General features: G+C 48.8%; 7 non-coding genes across 7 annotated transcripts; 5 read left to right on the top strand and 2 right to left on the bottom strand.

Annotated features, from left to right (window-relative positions):
- The first annotated feature begins 669 nt into the window (after positions 1–669).
- TRNAS-AGA (transfer RNA serine (anticodon AGA)) lies at positions 670–751 on the top strand. Its single transcript has one exon. It is a non-coding gene; the product is annotated as a tRNA-Ser (tRNA).
- A 1012-nt stretch (positions 752–1763) lies between these two features.
- Positions 1764–1845, top strand: TRNAS-AGA (transfer RNA serine (anticodon AGA)). The gene has a single exon. It is a non-coding gene; the product is annotated as a tRNA-Ser (tRNA).
- A 723-nt stretch (positions 1846–2568) lies between these two features.
- Positions 2569–2650, top strand: TRNAS-AGA (transfer RNA serine (anticodon AGA)). Its single transcript has one exon. It is a non-coding gene; the product is annotated as a tRNA-Ser (tRNA).
- A 5996-nt stretch (positions 2651–8646) lies between these two features.
- On the bottom strand, positions 8647–8729 carry TRNAS-UGA (transfer RNA serine (anticodon UGA)). The gene has a single exon. It is a non-coding gene; the product is annotated as a tRNA-Ser (tRNA).
- A 4957-nt stretch (positions 8730–13686) lies between these two features.
- TRNAS-AGA (transfer RNA serine (anticodon AGA)) lies at positions 13687–13768 on the top strand. Its single transcript has one exon. It is a non-coding gene; the product is annotated as a tRNA-Ser (tRNA).
- Positions 13769–14363: 595 nt separating this feature from the next.
- Positions 14364–14445, bottom strand: TRNAS-AGA (transfer RNA serine (anticodon AGA)). Its single transcript has one exon. It is a non-coding gene; the product is annotated as a tRNA-Ser (tRNA).
- Positions 14446–15146: 701 nt separating this feature from the next.
- TRNAS-AGA (transfer RNA serine (anticodon AGA)) lies at positions 15147–15228 on the top strand. Its single transcript has one exon. It is a non-coding gene; the product is annotated as a tRNA-Ser (tRNA).
- Positions 15229–15580: the final 352 nt, after the last annotated feature.

Genomic DNA, 15580 nt, shown 5'->3' on the forward strand with positions numbered 1-15580 from the left:
CGCACTTACAATATTCGAGAGAGATTCGTGATGCAGAGATAATGAGCAGAGATGATGAGCAGAGATGAGCAGAGATGACGGCCAACGGACGAGACTGTGTTGATGAGACGTCAGGCTGACAGGAGCGACCACTGCTGAGATGACGACCACCTCCGAGAGACGAGAGTGAGATGATGGACAGCGAGAGACGGTGATAAACGAGTCCTTCATGATGATGTTTACATGGTTCAATTAATCTCTCTCGCCTCAGCAGCAATAGCAAGAGTATCAGCAGGCATTTGCCATCATTTCATGATTATCTTCATCAGTTGCATCACTCGCCATTGTACATATTGATCATCCATTGTCCATTATGATCATAATCAGTCACCTCGTTCATATTTACGATCGCTAATGTTTGATTATCTTCTCAAACCTCATCATTCGTTATCCGTCTTCAACATCATCAGCATTTCCATCAACATCAACGATTGTCTTTTCACTGCACGATGATGCCTGTCGCTGCCCTTGTTACTGAAGCTGATTGTGATAATGATTGATAACAGAACGTGGCTATTGATAATGACGGACAGTGCAGGATGACGATCGTCATCATCATCACGGATGGACAGGGCGGGAATTTCCACAGGTGTGCGGTCAGTTACGCACATGTGAAATATCAGGTGCAAGGTAGTCGTGGCCGAGCGGTTAAGGCGATGGACTAGAAATCCATTGGGGTCTCCCCGCGCAGGTTCGAATCCTGCCGACTACGCAATATTCTTTTTACATTGTTTTAAATAAACCACATACGATGGACACTCAAAAGCGTGGAGAAAGGCAGGCTTGGAATTGCACTGAGCGGCAGAGAGAGGAACCATGCATCAGGGAACTTAACATAAATCGGAGATTATCTCATTGACAATCAAGAATCGCAAAAGTTTGGAGCAGGCGATTCTTTTCGTAAAATAAATAACGAGTTTATTAAACGCACATATTAACAACAATGTAATACAAGTTTACAATAATAATCGTCGCATATTTATACAAAATACGTATTCTTCTAAATATAGAATACACGTAAGTTAATTTTGAATCTAATAATTAATCTAAAAGTATTTCATTTGCGTAGTCGGCAGGATTCGAACCTGCGCGGGGAGACCCCAATGGATTCTAGTCCATCGCCTTAACCGCTCGGCCACGACTACCTCGCACCTGCACAGGTGGAGGCCTTGCCGAGACTCGCGTGGCATCGGAGCCATCAACAGCAGCTGCCACAGCACAGGGAATGCGTGCAGCTGTGCAGTGTCAGAGCCCACTGTGGACCTCCACACTGTCACAGTCTACTTGACCTCCACAGTGTCAGAGCCCACTGGACCTCCACTAGTTCAGTCAACATCACCATTCACCAATGTTTATGACAATCATCGCCATCACCAGAACTAGCAGCAGCAATTTGCCATCATCAGTCATTGTCGATCATCGTGAGCAGCGGCAACAACAGTAGCAACAGTAGCTGTAGCCTTTGACTGCAGTCAGTTACGTCCTATCCACTGCTGGATGAAGGTCCCGTGACCCTTTGCCATCGAGACTGACTCCATCATTTGACTTCGTCTCTAAGCGCACCTAGCCTGGCACGAGTGTATTGAGTTTTTTTGTAATTGGAAGCGCTCTTGCCGCGTGTTTTTCTCTCAGCTTTTAAGGGTCACACTCTTCGATCAAGTACCTGTGCGTGAATTGTCACAGGTGTGCGGCCAGGTACGCTCGTGTGAAGGTGCCGTTGCAAGGTAGTCGTGGCCGAGCGGTTAAGGCGATGGACTAGAAATCCATTGGGGTCTCCCCGCGCAGGTTCGAATCCTGCCGACTACGCAATGATTTTAATTATTTTCAGTTTGTCTTTTCTTAATCGCACTTACAATATTCGAGAGAGATTCGTGATGCAGAGATGATGAGCAGAGATGATGAGCAGAGATGATGAGCAGAGATGATGAGCAGAGATGACGGCCAACGGACGAGACTGTGTTGATGAGACGTCAGGCTGACAGGAGCGACCACTGCTGAGATGACGACCACCTCCGAGAGACGAGAGTGAGATGATGGACAGCGAGAGACGGTGATAAACGAGTCCTTCATGATGATGTTAACATGGTTCAATTAATCTCTCTCGCCTCAGCAGCAATAGCAAGAGTATCAGCAGGCATTTGCCATCATTTCATGATTATCTTCATCAGTTGCATCACTCGCCATTGTACATATTGATCATCCATTGTCCATTATGATCATAATCAGTCACCTCGTTCATATTTACGATCGCTAATGTTTGATTATCTTCTCAAATCTCATCATCCGTTATCCGTCTTCAACATCATCAGCATTTCCATCAACATCAACCATTGTCTTTTCACTGCACGATGAAGCCTGTCAATGCCCTTGTTACTGAAGCTGATTGTGATAATGATTGATAACAGAACGTGGCTATTGATAATGACGGACAGTGCAGGATGACGATCGTCATCATCATCACGGATGGACAGGGCGGGAATTTCCACAGGTGTGCGGTCAGTTACGCACATGTGAAATATTTGGTGCAAGGTAGTCGTGGCCGAGCGGTTAAGGCGATGGACTAGAAATCCATTGGGGTCTCCCCGCGCAGGTTCGAATCCTGCCGACTACGTGCATTTTTTCTTTTCCCCGATTGTTTATTAACGCACGTCCATACGTATGTTGAACTTATTTTGCATCGTACGTAGCCCACCGTGATAATCGGATGTATAGACGCAAAAACACGTGTATTGTGTGGTCGTGTGCTATATTGTAACGTGATGCATTCAAGCGGATCATGGCCAATGGACGAGCCTCGCGTGTGAATACCGATGAACGCACGTCCGATTAGCGTGGTTGGCTACGTACGGAACGAAAGAAAGCCAGAAAACCGCGTCAGGAGCTGTGATGTCTCCTTGGTATTTGTGGATCGGGCATTGCGTCGTTATATTTTTACGGTCCGTTCTGGATGATCACAGTCGCCACGATAAAAATGATTATGAACAACAACGGTTGGTGGTATATCAACGGTGCATTTTTCCTGGATCAGCAGAAAGATGAATCATCAATGTTTCGCGGAGATACAAAGGTGGTCGGGGAGAGTGGGCGCGAGTGTGTTAGTCTCCATAATAGAGGGGTTTGTTTTGGTTAGATCGCGTAAAATAAAAAATGTGTCGTAAAACCCGCCACCACCCGACACAGCCAATTAGTAAGTTTTGCCACGTAAACAACAACATCCCAATTAGTTACGAGTTCGGCACACCGGTGTGTTGGCGAGTAAACCCACAACATTTACAATTCGAGAACGACGTTTCGCCGGTAATTACAAGCAGCCTCATTAGGCGACAGACAGAGTTGGTTTACTCTCCAACACGCCGGTGTGCTGTCCTAGTTGGCCACGTTCTGTTGACGTGACAAATCTTACTAATTTGCTGCGTCGGGTGGTGGCGGGTTTCACGACGCATTTATAATTTTTACGCGATCTAACACGCACGCAAAACAAACTCTATTATGGATAATATTGGTCGCGAAAGCCGAATGCGTGCGCGGTATTCTAATCCGTACTAAATTCCCATGATACGTCGTTGCCGAAACGTCCGTAGCTGCTGCGTTGTCGCCGAGTGATCGAAGTGGACGCGTTCCAGGAGCAGCGAAGCAGCGCCAAGCGACGCGCTTTGAAGAAACGCGGCCACGCGAGGAGTGGGGGCGGGGGGGGTAGTGGGGGTGGGGGAGGGAGGGGGGGGGCGGGGGGGGGTGGGGGTGGGGGTGGGGGAGGGAGGGGGGTGGGGGAGGGAGGGGGGGTAGGGGAGGGAGGGGGGAGAAGTCACCCAACCTCGTACTTATTTGGAGCTTTCGTGACTGCAGGAATTACTCTTTGGTTCTTTCGGTAAAGTGACGTATCAAGAGAAAATAATAAATTAAATACTAGCATACGACGTTTCGATTGCAACACAAGCAATCATAATCAGGTATAAATGAAATAGAAACACAAATCTAGTATACTTAGAAATATAATGTAATACAACAGAGAGTCGGATAACATAACAGTCAACACCCTACCTGGTTGATTACGTTCATTCCTGAGAATGCTAATTTGAGAGAGAGATATAACACTGAACCAGAGACATAGACACAGAGGCGTGGTTTCTCTGTGTGCCTATGTACGTCTCTCTCTCTATGTATCTCTGTGATATCTGTCTCTGCTTATATGGCTGTCTATCTGGTTCTGTGTTTTATCTCTCTCTCAAATTTAGCATTCTCAGGAAGAACGTAATCAATCAGGTAGGGTGTTGACTGTTATGTTATCCGACTCTCTGTTGTATTACATTACATTTCTAAATATACTAGATTTGTGTTTATATTTCATTTCTACCTGATGATGATTGCTTGTGTTGCAATCGAAACGTCGTATGCTAGTATTTAATTTATTATTTTCTCTTGATACGTCACTTTACCGAAAGAACCAAAGAGTAGTCACCCAACCTCCTCAGTGACCGCGCTCCACCACCGCCCACCTCGCCTCGTTCACCAATATTCTCCGTCTTGACGCGCCGCACACGCCCGATGATTGCTCAACACCGCCCGCAATGAGGTAGAGGGCGCCGATTCACATTAAGAGGAGCAGACAATGTACACGGGCGTTGTTCGTGTTATATACGAAAACAAAGTTTGGCTGGCTGGAGGGACGGTCGGTCGGACGGGCGGTTACGTCCAAAGAACGTGTGCGGGTGGCTAGCGTCTGTAAAACAAAATCAATTATGAATTAAATCTTCATATATGTACAGTATCTGTCGTCACATTAAATAAACGTATCCTGCACACAACCCCATCGGCCCTACGGCAATGTGTAAGTTAATAATGTCAACAGCATCGATTCATCAGCACAATGAGGCTTCCTTGACTCAATGCTGGTGAACTGCCCGGCGTTATGGACAGGGACTCCTCTCTTTAACACATGGGTTCTAGTTCAGCGCAAAATTGTATCCAGGAATACATAGCGCCCACTAAACGTTAGCGTCGTTTTGGAGAATATAGTATCGTGAGTTACAAATTAAGGTAAGAGAGTTCGTGTGCGTTTTCTGTAAACGAGTGTGCCACATCTCAGGATTAGCTCGGCTATCCATGGGCGGGAATTGAACCCAGCTGGCCAGAGTTGTGACGCAGTGCACGCACGGGCGTACACACAGTGAGACAAACAAAGGACTGCACAGATCCCATCGGGGTAAGGTCTGGCCGCGCATGAAAGTCAGCGATAGAGATTGCCCGTACAGCCTTGCAGACTGTGGGGACGTACTCGGAGTGTAAATGTTGTGGCTTGGCTCTCCAACACACTGGTGTGCTGTAATAGTGACGAATTGGCCACGTTCTGTTTACGCGACAAACCTTACTAGTCGGCTGTGTCGGGTGGTGGCAGGTTTGAACGACACAATCTATATTTACGCGATCTAACCCCCCCCCCCAAAAAGCTGTATTATGGGGACAAGTGCTGTTAGCGAGCACCTGGCCACGGACACACGCACCTCTACGAGGGTGGGTGGATAAAACCACGCCCGGCTCCCTTTGTCTCCCCATTGGTGATGTTTACACACCGCGCCAGGTACTCATTTGAGACCGAGTCGACCTACACACACACGTACTCTACATAGCCACATAAGCACACACAAAATTTTTATACAGTAGTTATACACACACACGCTGTACACAGGCACGCACTAACACACACTCGTCTGTTCAAACACTGAAACGAGTAGCTGGGGACCTGTGAAACAATGGCACAGAGACAATGCAGTGCCGGATTATCCCAGTAGCAAAAGTAGCTACTACATATGTAGTAGCTACAGGCCTCTCACTTTCAAGGGCCCCGCGCTAAATGCTTTAAAGCTATCAATTCCGGTTCAGTGATTCTGCACTTGCTTTATTACTATAGTACTATACCGCCTTCAACTTTTATAAATGACTGAGTGTTTAAGGTTAGCGATTTGTCGTATTATCTGGCTGTATAGCAAATAAAAAAATAAAATTACTTTACTATGCAAGTAAAAAATTTGTGGTTTAATATTTACGTGTTTTTAACTTATTTAGAGTCCATTTATAACATATGCTCCAGGCCCCGCACTAGCTTAATCCGTCACTGTGTGAACCTAGCCTGGCGCAAGTGCCGTGACGATGTCACCGCCACATTTACACTGAACGGCTTGATGCCGCTATGTCTCTCTGTGGGTGGCGAGCGGTGGCGCAGCGGTTAGCACACTGCGCTCCAAACTCGGCGAACCAAGTTCGAACACCGCTCACGGCCAACAACGGTGACGATCGTCTGAGCCGGTCGCTGGGCCTGTCTTACGTACACTCAGCCTCCAAAAAAAACGTGTCGATGGTTTCCGTGTGTAAATATCACCAGTGGGGAGACAAAGGCGGCCGGGTGTGGTTGTTGGCCACCCCCCCCGTCATGTGCTGTGTCGGCCTTCACCACGTGCTCGCAAACAGCACTTTCCCCTCGCCTACTAAAGGCTATGTAGGGGATCTTTGTGCCTGGCCGGTTAGCTCAGCTGGATAGAGCGTGGTGCTCATAAACGCCACGAGTTTGCGGGTTCGATCCCCGTACCAGCCTTATTATTTTGTCGGTAAGGGTGGTGGCAGCGAAGTTGTGCACTGCGCCCCACCGAAGTTCGATTCCCACCCAAGACTAAAATCAGCGGCGAGCAGACGCGCAGAGAATCAAGGCGGTCCGTGCACAGGACCGGCCAATTCCGAAACCGACTTGAGGCTCCAAAAACTTCTCCGCAGCGCGCACGGCAAACTGAGTTTGAACGATCACTGCCCAGGGCCTTTCCCAGTGCAGTGACAGAGAAGCCTGGGCTATTTTCTACAATAAGTGATTGTGAATAGACGCGTACAAAGATCATCCGTATTTCTTTTTAACTGATTGTTGGGACGGGTGCTGTCGGTGAACTCACGAGGTGGCCAATACCCCGCCCTTTGTCTCCCTCGTCCCAATGTTTACACAACGTACGAGGTAACTAATTTGAGGCTGAGTCGACCTAAGGGGACGCTCACGACTAATTCATGTATTCGCCAGTGATGTGGGCCGTGGCGAACCGAACCAACATGTTACGTACTCACGAAGACAAAGATCCCCCGTATAGCCTAAATCTACTGTTGGGGCAAGTGCCGTTAGCGAGCACCCACACGCATACATGCATTCATACATTAATTCATGTGCACGAATACATGCACACGTCCTCTTAGGTTTTTATCGGTAAAAAGTCACGTAGGTAAAAAATAAAAATAGAAATAAAATAATAATAAATGAAAATAAAGCAATTTATTTTTATTTTATTTCTATTTTTTACCTCCGTGACTTTACCGAAAAAAACCTAAGAGTATGAATCTTTTCAGTCACGAAAGCTTCAAATCTAGAATCATGTACACGTGGGTTCATAGCACACACGTGCGTGTGTGAACGCAAGCACACACATACAAACGTGTGTTCATAGCACACACGTGTGCACACACACGTCTGCTATGAACACACGTGTGTGTGTGTGTGCACGCACGCAAGGACACACGCTGGCAATTAAACTTCAAGCTGATTAATAAAACACAAACGCTTGGGCAGCGGAGCTTTAGAAAAACAGAGAGAAGGAGGGGTGGCTCCTTCCCAAGTCTCAGGCCTCCTCAACTCAAACAGTGGCTGACGGACTTCCCGGCACGAGATCACAGAGGCGGCGGATCTCAGGAACACCAGCAAGCAGCCCTCCTCCACCCCCACCTCGTCCCCCCATCCTCCCCTTCCTCCCCCAACTAAAATCTCCGACGCTGCCCCCCCATCCCCACCGTCGCCCCCACCAAGCCTCATCCCATAACACTCCACTCCCCATGCAACATCCCCTTCCCACTCGTTGCTGGAAGATGTTTCCAGCGCCGCATCGAACGCGGACAAAAGCAGACGCTTTACCATCGGATACCCCCCGGCCCACCACCACTCATGCCCCGCATCTCCCCCATCTCCCCCGCCACCATTCAATCCCCCCCCACCACCACCACCACTCCGCCTTACCTCACTCCATAAAACATGATCCACATACACACACGTGTGTGTGGATTATCAGGGGCATCCGTCATTGTCTATCCACTGCTAGATGGGGGAAACCCCACGACTTCCCCATCCTCCTCCCCCCCGGTGCGGTGCTGCTAACCGCTCGTCTCACTCATGCGCCGTGAGCTGATTCCGCCCGCTCCATCTCCGCGGCGGTCGTTCCATCGCGAGGCTATCTCCCTCCTTCGCCTGCCATTCCGTCACCAAGAACAATTCGAAACTTAAATTGAAACGCATTCGTCGATGGTACCGTTATAGCCTTCGAAAGGGGAAAGCGAAGACCGTGTATAGTAGGCGACGGTTCAAGCAATGGCCCTTCTGGATCGCACATTTCGTCACCAGTGTCACTCACCGGCCAAGATCCCGTCTGGAGATGCGTCCTGTCAAAACCAGTTTTTTATTGTGAATACGATGTCTCCGATTTGTGTTGGTTCTCCCTGATGCGTGTTCTTAACGATGCTTTTCTCTATGTCGCTTCGTGGACGTCGGTGCAAGTGTGCTTTATTCATTTTAAAAGTTTAAAAAATTACCCGCGTAGTCGGCAGGATTCGAACCTGCGCGGGCATGACCCCAATGGATTTCAAGTCCATCGCCTTAACCGCTCGGCCACGACTACCTTGCGCGTGTACCTGCCTAGGCCTTGCCGTGAGTCACGTGGCATCGGAGCCATCAACAGGCACAGCACAGGGAACGCGTGCAGCTGTGCAGTGTCCACCGAACGTCCAGAGTGTTGATGCACTGACAAAGTACGATTGTGGCGTCCCTCTTCAGCTATTGTCTCTCATTAATCACCAGCAGCCGGAGCAACAGTACCGTCAGACATCAGGGTCGTCAAATACGCCTGGAAGTGCATGGAATGAACAGAGCCGAATTTCACACACCACAGAGGAATTCTAGGATGTAGAAACACAATCAATCAAAGCACACCCGTACTTGTAATCAGAAGCCATCTCCTCCCACATCACCGCCTCCTGCTTTCACACCTCTCCACCGCTACCACCACCACGATTCATCACAAAGACAAAGATTCCCCGTGCAGCTTTAACGTACTGCTAGGGCATTTGTCTCCCCAGTGGTGATGTCTACATATGAGGATGAGTCGACCACATCCACGACTCATCACCAGCAACACCACCACCACCATAGTCACTACTTCGCACATCCGCTCAAACCTACCACCACCGCTCACCATATTCATCACATCAACTCATCACATCCACTCGCACCAACCACTACCACCACCACTACTCGCACCTAGCACAACCACCACCACCACCAACAACAACGTAACACATCATCTCTCACCCACCACCGCCACATATCCTCTTCATCCACTCCTCCTCTATCTAATTCCCGTGTTTCTTCCTCACCCTGGGTCAGTCATAGCCACCGCTTCCAACCCCCCTCCCCTACTCCAAAATCTGTTCTAAATCTGTTCTGGGTTTCTTCTCTCTTTCGCGTTTTATGGTCCCTTGTTTTAAATATCGCTGCGTGTTGGAGCACGACATCATCACTCCGAGGAGAGGACATTCCTGCCAATCTCCATCCCTGGGGGGTGGTGGGGAGGTAGCTTCTTTTTTTGTTATTATTTTATTTCTCTCTCTCTCTCCCTCCTCTCCCCCCATCGCTCTCATCTTCCTTTTTTTTGTGCGAGCGCTTAAACTTTGCCCAGTTTTTTTTTTTGGATTACCGCGAATTAATTCTTACCAAATGTCACTTTTCTCAACTAGCCAGACATGAGTTCATGGGAAAATAGTCTGCGCGGAGTTGTTGTCAGACGTGCAGTTGTGGTTGGCGATTCGGTGCTAACGTCGCGAGATTTGTAACATTTCGACGCCCTTACATATGTGGCCCAAGGTTGTCCTTGTTGTTTCGCGCTGCCAGAAATTTCGTATAAACTAAATTATAAATTTTTTTATATTTCACCGGGTACGGCCCACTGAGCTACGGAACTTTTTTTTCAGAAGCGACCTGGCTATCACAAATGAAGTGGCTTATCACGTGGACATTAATAGTTGCCAAATACTCCAAACAAATGTAGATTCAAAATGCGAAGAGGAAAAATCTACGCGACCACGAGGAGAGAGACACGCAACTATACAGCAGGCGTCAGGAATCGAACCCACGAACTCCTGCATACCAGGCGAGGTCGTTAACATCTCACTACCGCGGCACCCCAATGACGATGCTGCTTATATACACGGCCCTATAAGCAGCATCATCAATATCAGCTACGGTCTATTCACTGCTGGATGGAGGCTTTACCCTAGCCCTAGCCATCGTATCTCACGATCTGGCGATGCAACAGCATACGACGGGCTTCTGTGAAAAAGAGCTTTAGAGCTCATCGGATTCCTCCAGCAAAAATACATATTCTAATTCTGATAATTCCATCGCTCCATCTCTCCACCCACCCCGGACGTTCTCTCGCAGCGCGTGCCATGCCTTTGGCTGCTGCTGCTGCTCTATCACTGCTCTTGACAAATGGCCACGTTCCATTTGTAGCAATCGATGTCTCCAGCATCGCGGAGTGTTCTCTACTTCGCGTGCTTGTCCTTCTCCTCCTTCTCTGTAATTCCAAGCATCCACCGATCCATCTCTCTCTCTTCCTCCCTCCCTGTCTCTCTGCGCCCTTTCCAGATGTTTTGTTCCATCCTCTTTGTCAATGTCCACGTTTCCGATCCACTTGTCATAGCGGGTAATATGCAATGATTGGAAACGTTCTCGTTTAGGCGACGTTGTTGATACGTTGTTTGCAATGATTATAAAAACCGAATAGACATCACAACACTGCATATGCATCATATATACCATAGATACGCATCCATCTGTACGCGTCCATGTAATTAATGCATTTCCCTCTATACAAAACCCGATATATTCCACATTCTTCCGTTCACTTTACCCTATGCACAGTCTCCCATACTAACTCATATCGAGAAACATAATCCTCTATTCGTATCGATCACGTCACAATTATCTATGAATTTAGTTAACGATGCTGCTGCTGTGTTGACAGCGGTGCACAAACACAATTAACAATGAACTCCATAGTTCGACAACGGCAAACGATGCTAAATATATATTTTGAAAAAAAAAAACCGGTGACGTTCCGGGCAATGACCCTTCCTCACAGCACAATCGTGTACGGGCAATCGCATGCACACGTCAGCCTGCACACGCCCAATCGCCTTTACGAACTCCGACAATGCACATCGCTCTGCGTGCACAGTCCCTCTTCACACAACACGTGTCTCTCCCCAGCCCCCCCCCCCCCGCACGCTCCCTCTCTCTCTGCGTGTTTCCAGTTGACGTCTGAGTTCAAACTCCAACATGGAAATTAATCACAGATGTCTCTGGTGTTCGTGTGTGTGTGTGAAAAGGCCTTAAATAAATAAATAACACTCGCTACGTTGGATGGAGGAGGAGGGGGGGTACGAATAAAATCCGGTGGATCTGGAGTTTTCAGAATCGTGTCGTTGGACGTCGTGCACCGGTCTCTGTTCTGGATGACCGCGGTCGCACACCGCTGGAGAGATTTTCATGTTCCCATTTTGTGCATCGGGCATCATCCGCATCTGCTGCCACGGCTTGTGCAGTGGATGCGGCTTTGGGTGGACCACGAGCAGCTTCTCGGGAGATCAACCCCCCCCCCCCCCCCAGGGATATTTTGCTTTGGGTCTTTCACAAGGCAGAGTCCATGGCCCTGCTGCGCCAGTGGACCAGTCACTCACTCACACACACGACCTTCAAGATCACACACACGACCTTCAAGATCACACATTGTGTCATGGACTATGACGAAGGTTCATTGCCCGAAACGACGCCGATTATAAAGTTTTCCTCTGAAGGCCACGTGGTTTTCGTGTTGCCCACGTGGCAACTTGATTTGATTGGCTCTGTCGCGTGGTGGAGGGTTTTAGTTAAAAAAAAAACAATTGACACGTTACACCTACACGATCTAACCGCCCCCCCCCCCAAAAAAAACGAATTATGAATCAAAAGCGGCTGGATAATATCGACCACGTTTGTTTATTTTACTTCTGTGGTGAGACAACGGCGAGTGAATGTATTTAGATCGCCGCATTCATTTCCGCGAGAAGGCAGCGCTTGTGAAGCATGTGGCGAGTGTGGTTGTTGTGTAATTCGCGGTAACATAAATGATACGCAACCAAACGGGTGTCACTTATCCCGTGATTCCGTGCGTTCCGAAGTAGCCCCAAGCACACGCTTGCCCGAATGAATGAATGAGGTGCGTCTGAGAGAGAGAGAGAGATCAAAACAGAGTTGGCTTTTATAGGGAGTCCCTAACATCACTTGCCACAACAATCTGTTAAGGCTATAATAAACGCGATCTTTGTCTTTGAGAGAGGGAGAGGGAACGGTGGCGCAATGGTTAGCGTTATACGCTTACAAACCTTGATTCCCGGCCCATGGATAATATCTGAAACGCTTCTGGGACTCCCCCCTAGGTCTGCTTAACCTGAAATGAGTGCCTGGCGCTTTATGTAAACATCACTGCTGTAGAAAGAGATGCGGCGGAGGGGTGGGTCTGGCCGCACCAATCTGCATCGCGCCCTTTCTGCGGCCGTCTGGAACGCTCTTCCCATGTTAGGAAGCCACTTTTGATCAGCACTTTTAAATCTATATTGGAAACTCATTTCTTTATAAATGCTTTCTTTTGTGTTTAGCTTGTTGTCGATTGTCCCCGAACACTCCGATTAGCGCGGTTGGTTACGTACGCCGCGAAAGAAGTTATACATACGTACATTGCAAAATCTCGTGCTCGCTAACAGGACTTGCCCCAGCAGTCTGTAAGGCTGCGTGTTGCAGAGGCCGGGGTTCGATCCTCAGGTGTAGAGTGAGACGGTGGGTGGTGGTGGGGGGTGTGAGCGCTGTGTGGTGGGGCATGGCGCGCGTGTGAGATCTGTCGGCAGGGTTATATGAAGCTGAGCTGCACAAAGTTGGGGGTTTGGGTTCAACTCCAGGTCGGTTTGGTTGGAGCTCTACGGGGGAGGAATGGGGGGGGGGGGCAGGAGAAGTGTGGGATGGGATGGGGGGGACTGTAAGGGTTTGGGTTGGGAGGTGGGGGGAGGGGTGGGCGGACGGGGGTGCTCGGAATTGCAGGAAATGTCAATTTTTGAGTTCCGACTGCACGGAGCGCTCCGATGCCTTTGATGGGAACAGTCACTCTCCCTCCATACACCCCTCCCCCACTCGCTCGCTCGCTCACACACTCAATCACTCCCCCCGCTCACTCACTCACTCACTCCCTCCCCACTCGCTCGCTCACTCTCCCACTCACTGGCTAGCTCAGTCACTCACTAACCCACTCCTGCTGATGGTGCTGGTGAATGATAGCCATAGGATGATGATGATGATAATTATGATGATAGACAATGGCTGATGGCGATCACCACAATCATCATACTTCCTCAGTGCATCAACACTGTGAAGGTCCAGCGGGCTCTGACACTGCACAGCTGCACTCATTCCCCGTGCAGTGGCAGCTGCTGTTGATGGCTTCGATGCCACGCGAGTCTCGGCAAGGCCTCCACCTGTGCAGGTGCAAGGTAGTCGTGGCCGAGCGGTTAAGGCGATGGACTAGAAATCCATTGGGGTCTCCCCGCGCAGGTTCGAATCCTGCCGACTACGCAAATATTTTGTTCCATTTATTTTCCCTTTTTATTTTCTGAAAGCACGTGCAGAATTTTCAGAGAGACTCGTGATGATGAGATGAGGAGGAATGACGGCCCATGGACGACAAGGGTGATGAGATGACAGCGTACAAGGAGCAAAACTCCCCTGAGTGGCAAGCGGAGAGTGAGATGATGGTTTGCAACGGACGGTGACAACCAATCTAGTCCGTTATCCAGCAGTAGAAAGATCACGGAAGATGATGTATAAATGGCTCAATCTGCCCTCTCTATGTGCGATGCAGAAGGATCATTGCATCAAACGTCGCCTCTTAAATATTGTTTAATGCAGTGAAAATGTCTGCTGGATAAGCGCCTCCAAAAGCTGTCCGTCCTCATGCTCTTGTGATGCCACAATTTCATCTCACCCCGACACGCGTCTCGGACACGTTCTCTGCTTGGGCTGGAATTGTCATCAAGAGTCTCATCCGTCAGCCGTCATGATTTCCCATCATAAATCTCTTAACAAATGACTGCAATCACGTCCATTTGGGTGGCTCTCCGCTAATTTACGTGTAGACAAAAAACGTTCGAGGTACGGAAAACACTGTTTGCGTAGTCGGCAGGATTCGAACCTGCGCGGGGAGACCCCAATGGATTTCTAGTCCATCGCCTTAACCGCTCGGCCACGACTACCTTGCTCCTGCACAGGTGGAGGCCTTGCCGAGACTCGCGTGGCATCGGAGCCATCAACAGCAGCAGCCACAGCACGGGGAATGCGTGCAGCTGTGCAGTGTCAGAGGCCACTGTGCACCTCCACACTGTCACAGTCTACTTGACCTCCACAGTGTCAGAGCCCACTGGACCTCCACAGTGTTGATGCACTGAGGAAGCTTGATGATTGTGGTGATCGCCATCAGCCATTGTCTATCATAATAATCATCATCAACCTTTGTCCCTCATTAATCACCACCACCATCGGGCGGACTAGCAACAGTAGCACCAGCCATGTTTTTATCATTTCATGATTATCTTCATCAGTTGCAGCAGTCGCCCATGTACATCTTCATCATCCATTGTCCATTATGGTCATCAGTCACCTCGATCATATTTAATATCGCTAACGTTTGATGGACTTCTCAATCCTCATCATCTTCATCAGACATCAACATCGTTAGCATATTCATCAACAGCAACCATTATATTTTAACGGCACGATGAATGCTGCTGATGCCGTTGCTACTGAAGCTGATTATGATAATGATTGATAACAGACCGTGGCTATTGATGATGACGGACAATGCACGATGACGATCGACATCAACGAGGATGTAAAGTGCCCGAATTAATTCACAGGTGTGTGGTCAGCTACGCACATGTGAAGTGGTAGGTGCAAGGTAGTCGTGGCCGAGCGGTTAAGGCGATGGACTAGAAATCCATTGGGGTCTCCCCGCGCAGGTTCGAATCCTGCCGACTACGCAATAATTTTGTTCTATTTATTTTCCCTTTTTTTTTAAAAGCACGTGCAGAATTTGCAGAGAGACTCATGATGATGAGATGAGCAGAGATGACGGACGATGGACGAGACGGGTAATGAGAGGGCAGCATAGAAGGAGCAAAACTCTCCAGAGAGGCGACCGCTGATGAGAGCGGAGAGTGAGATGATGGTCTGCAACAAATCATGTAAATTAGCGGAGAGTCACCCAAATGGACGTGATTGCAGTCAATTGTTAAGAGATTTTTGATGGGAAATCAGGACGGCTGACGCATGAGACTCTTGATGGAATTCCAGCCCAAGCAGAGAACGTGACCGAGACGCGTGTCGGAGTGA

The sequence above is a fragment of the Lethenteron reissneri genome, chromosome 42 (genome assembly GCF_015708825.2).
Source record: "Lethenteron reissneri isolate LAM-NWPU_2019-01 chromosome 42, ASM1570882v1, whole genome shotgun sequence".
NCBI classification, from domain to species: domain Eukaryota; kingdom Metazoa; phylum Chordata; class Hyperoartia; order Petromyzontiformes; family Petromyzontidae; genus Lethenteron; species Lethenteron reissneri.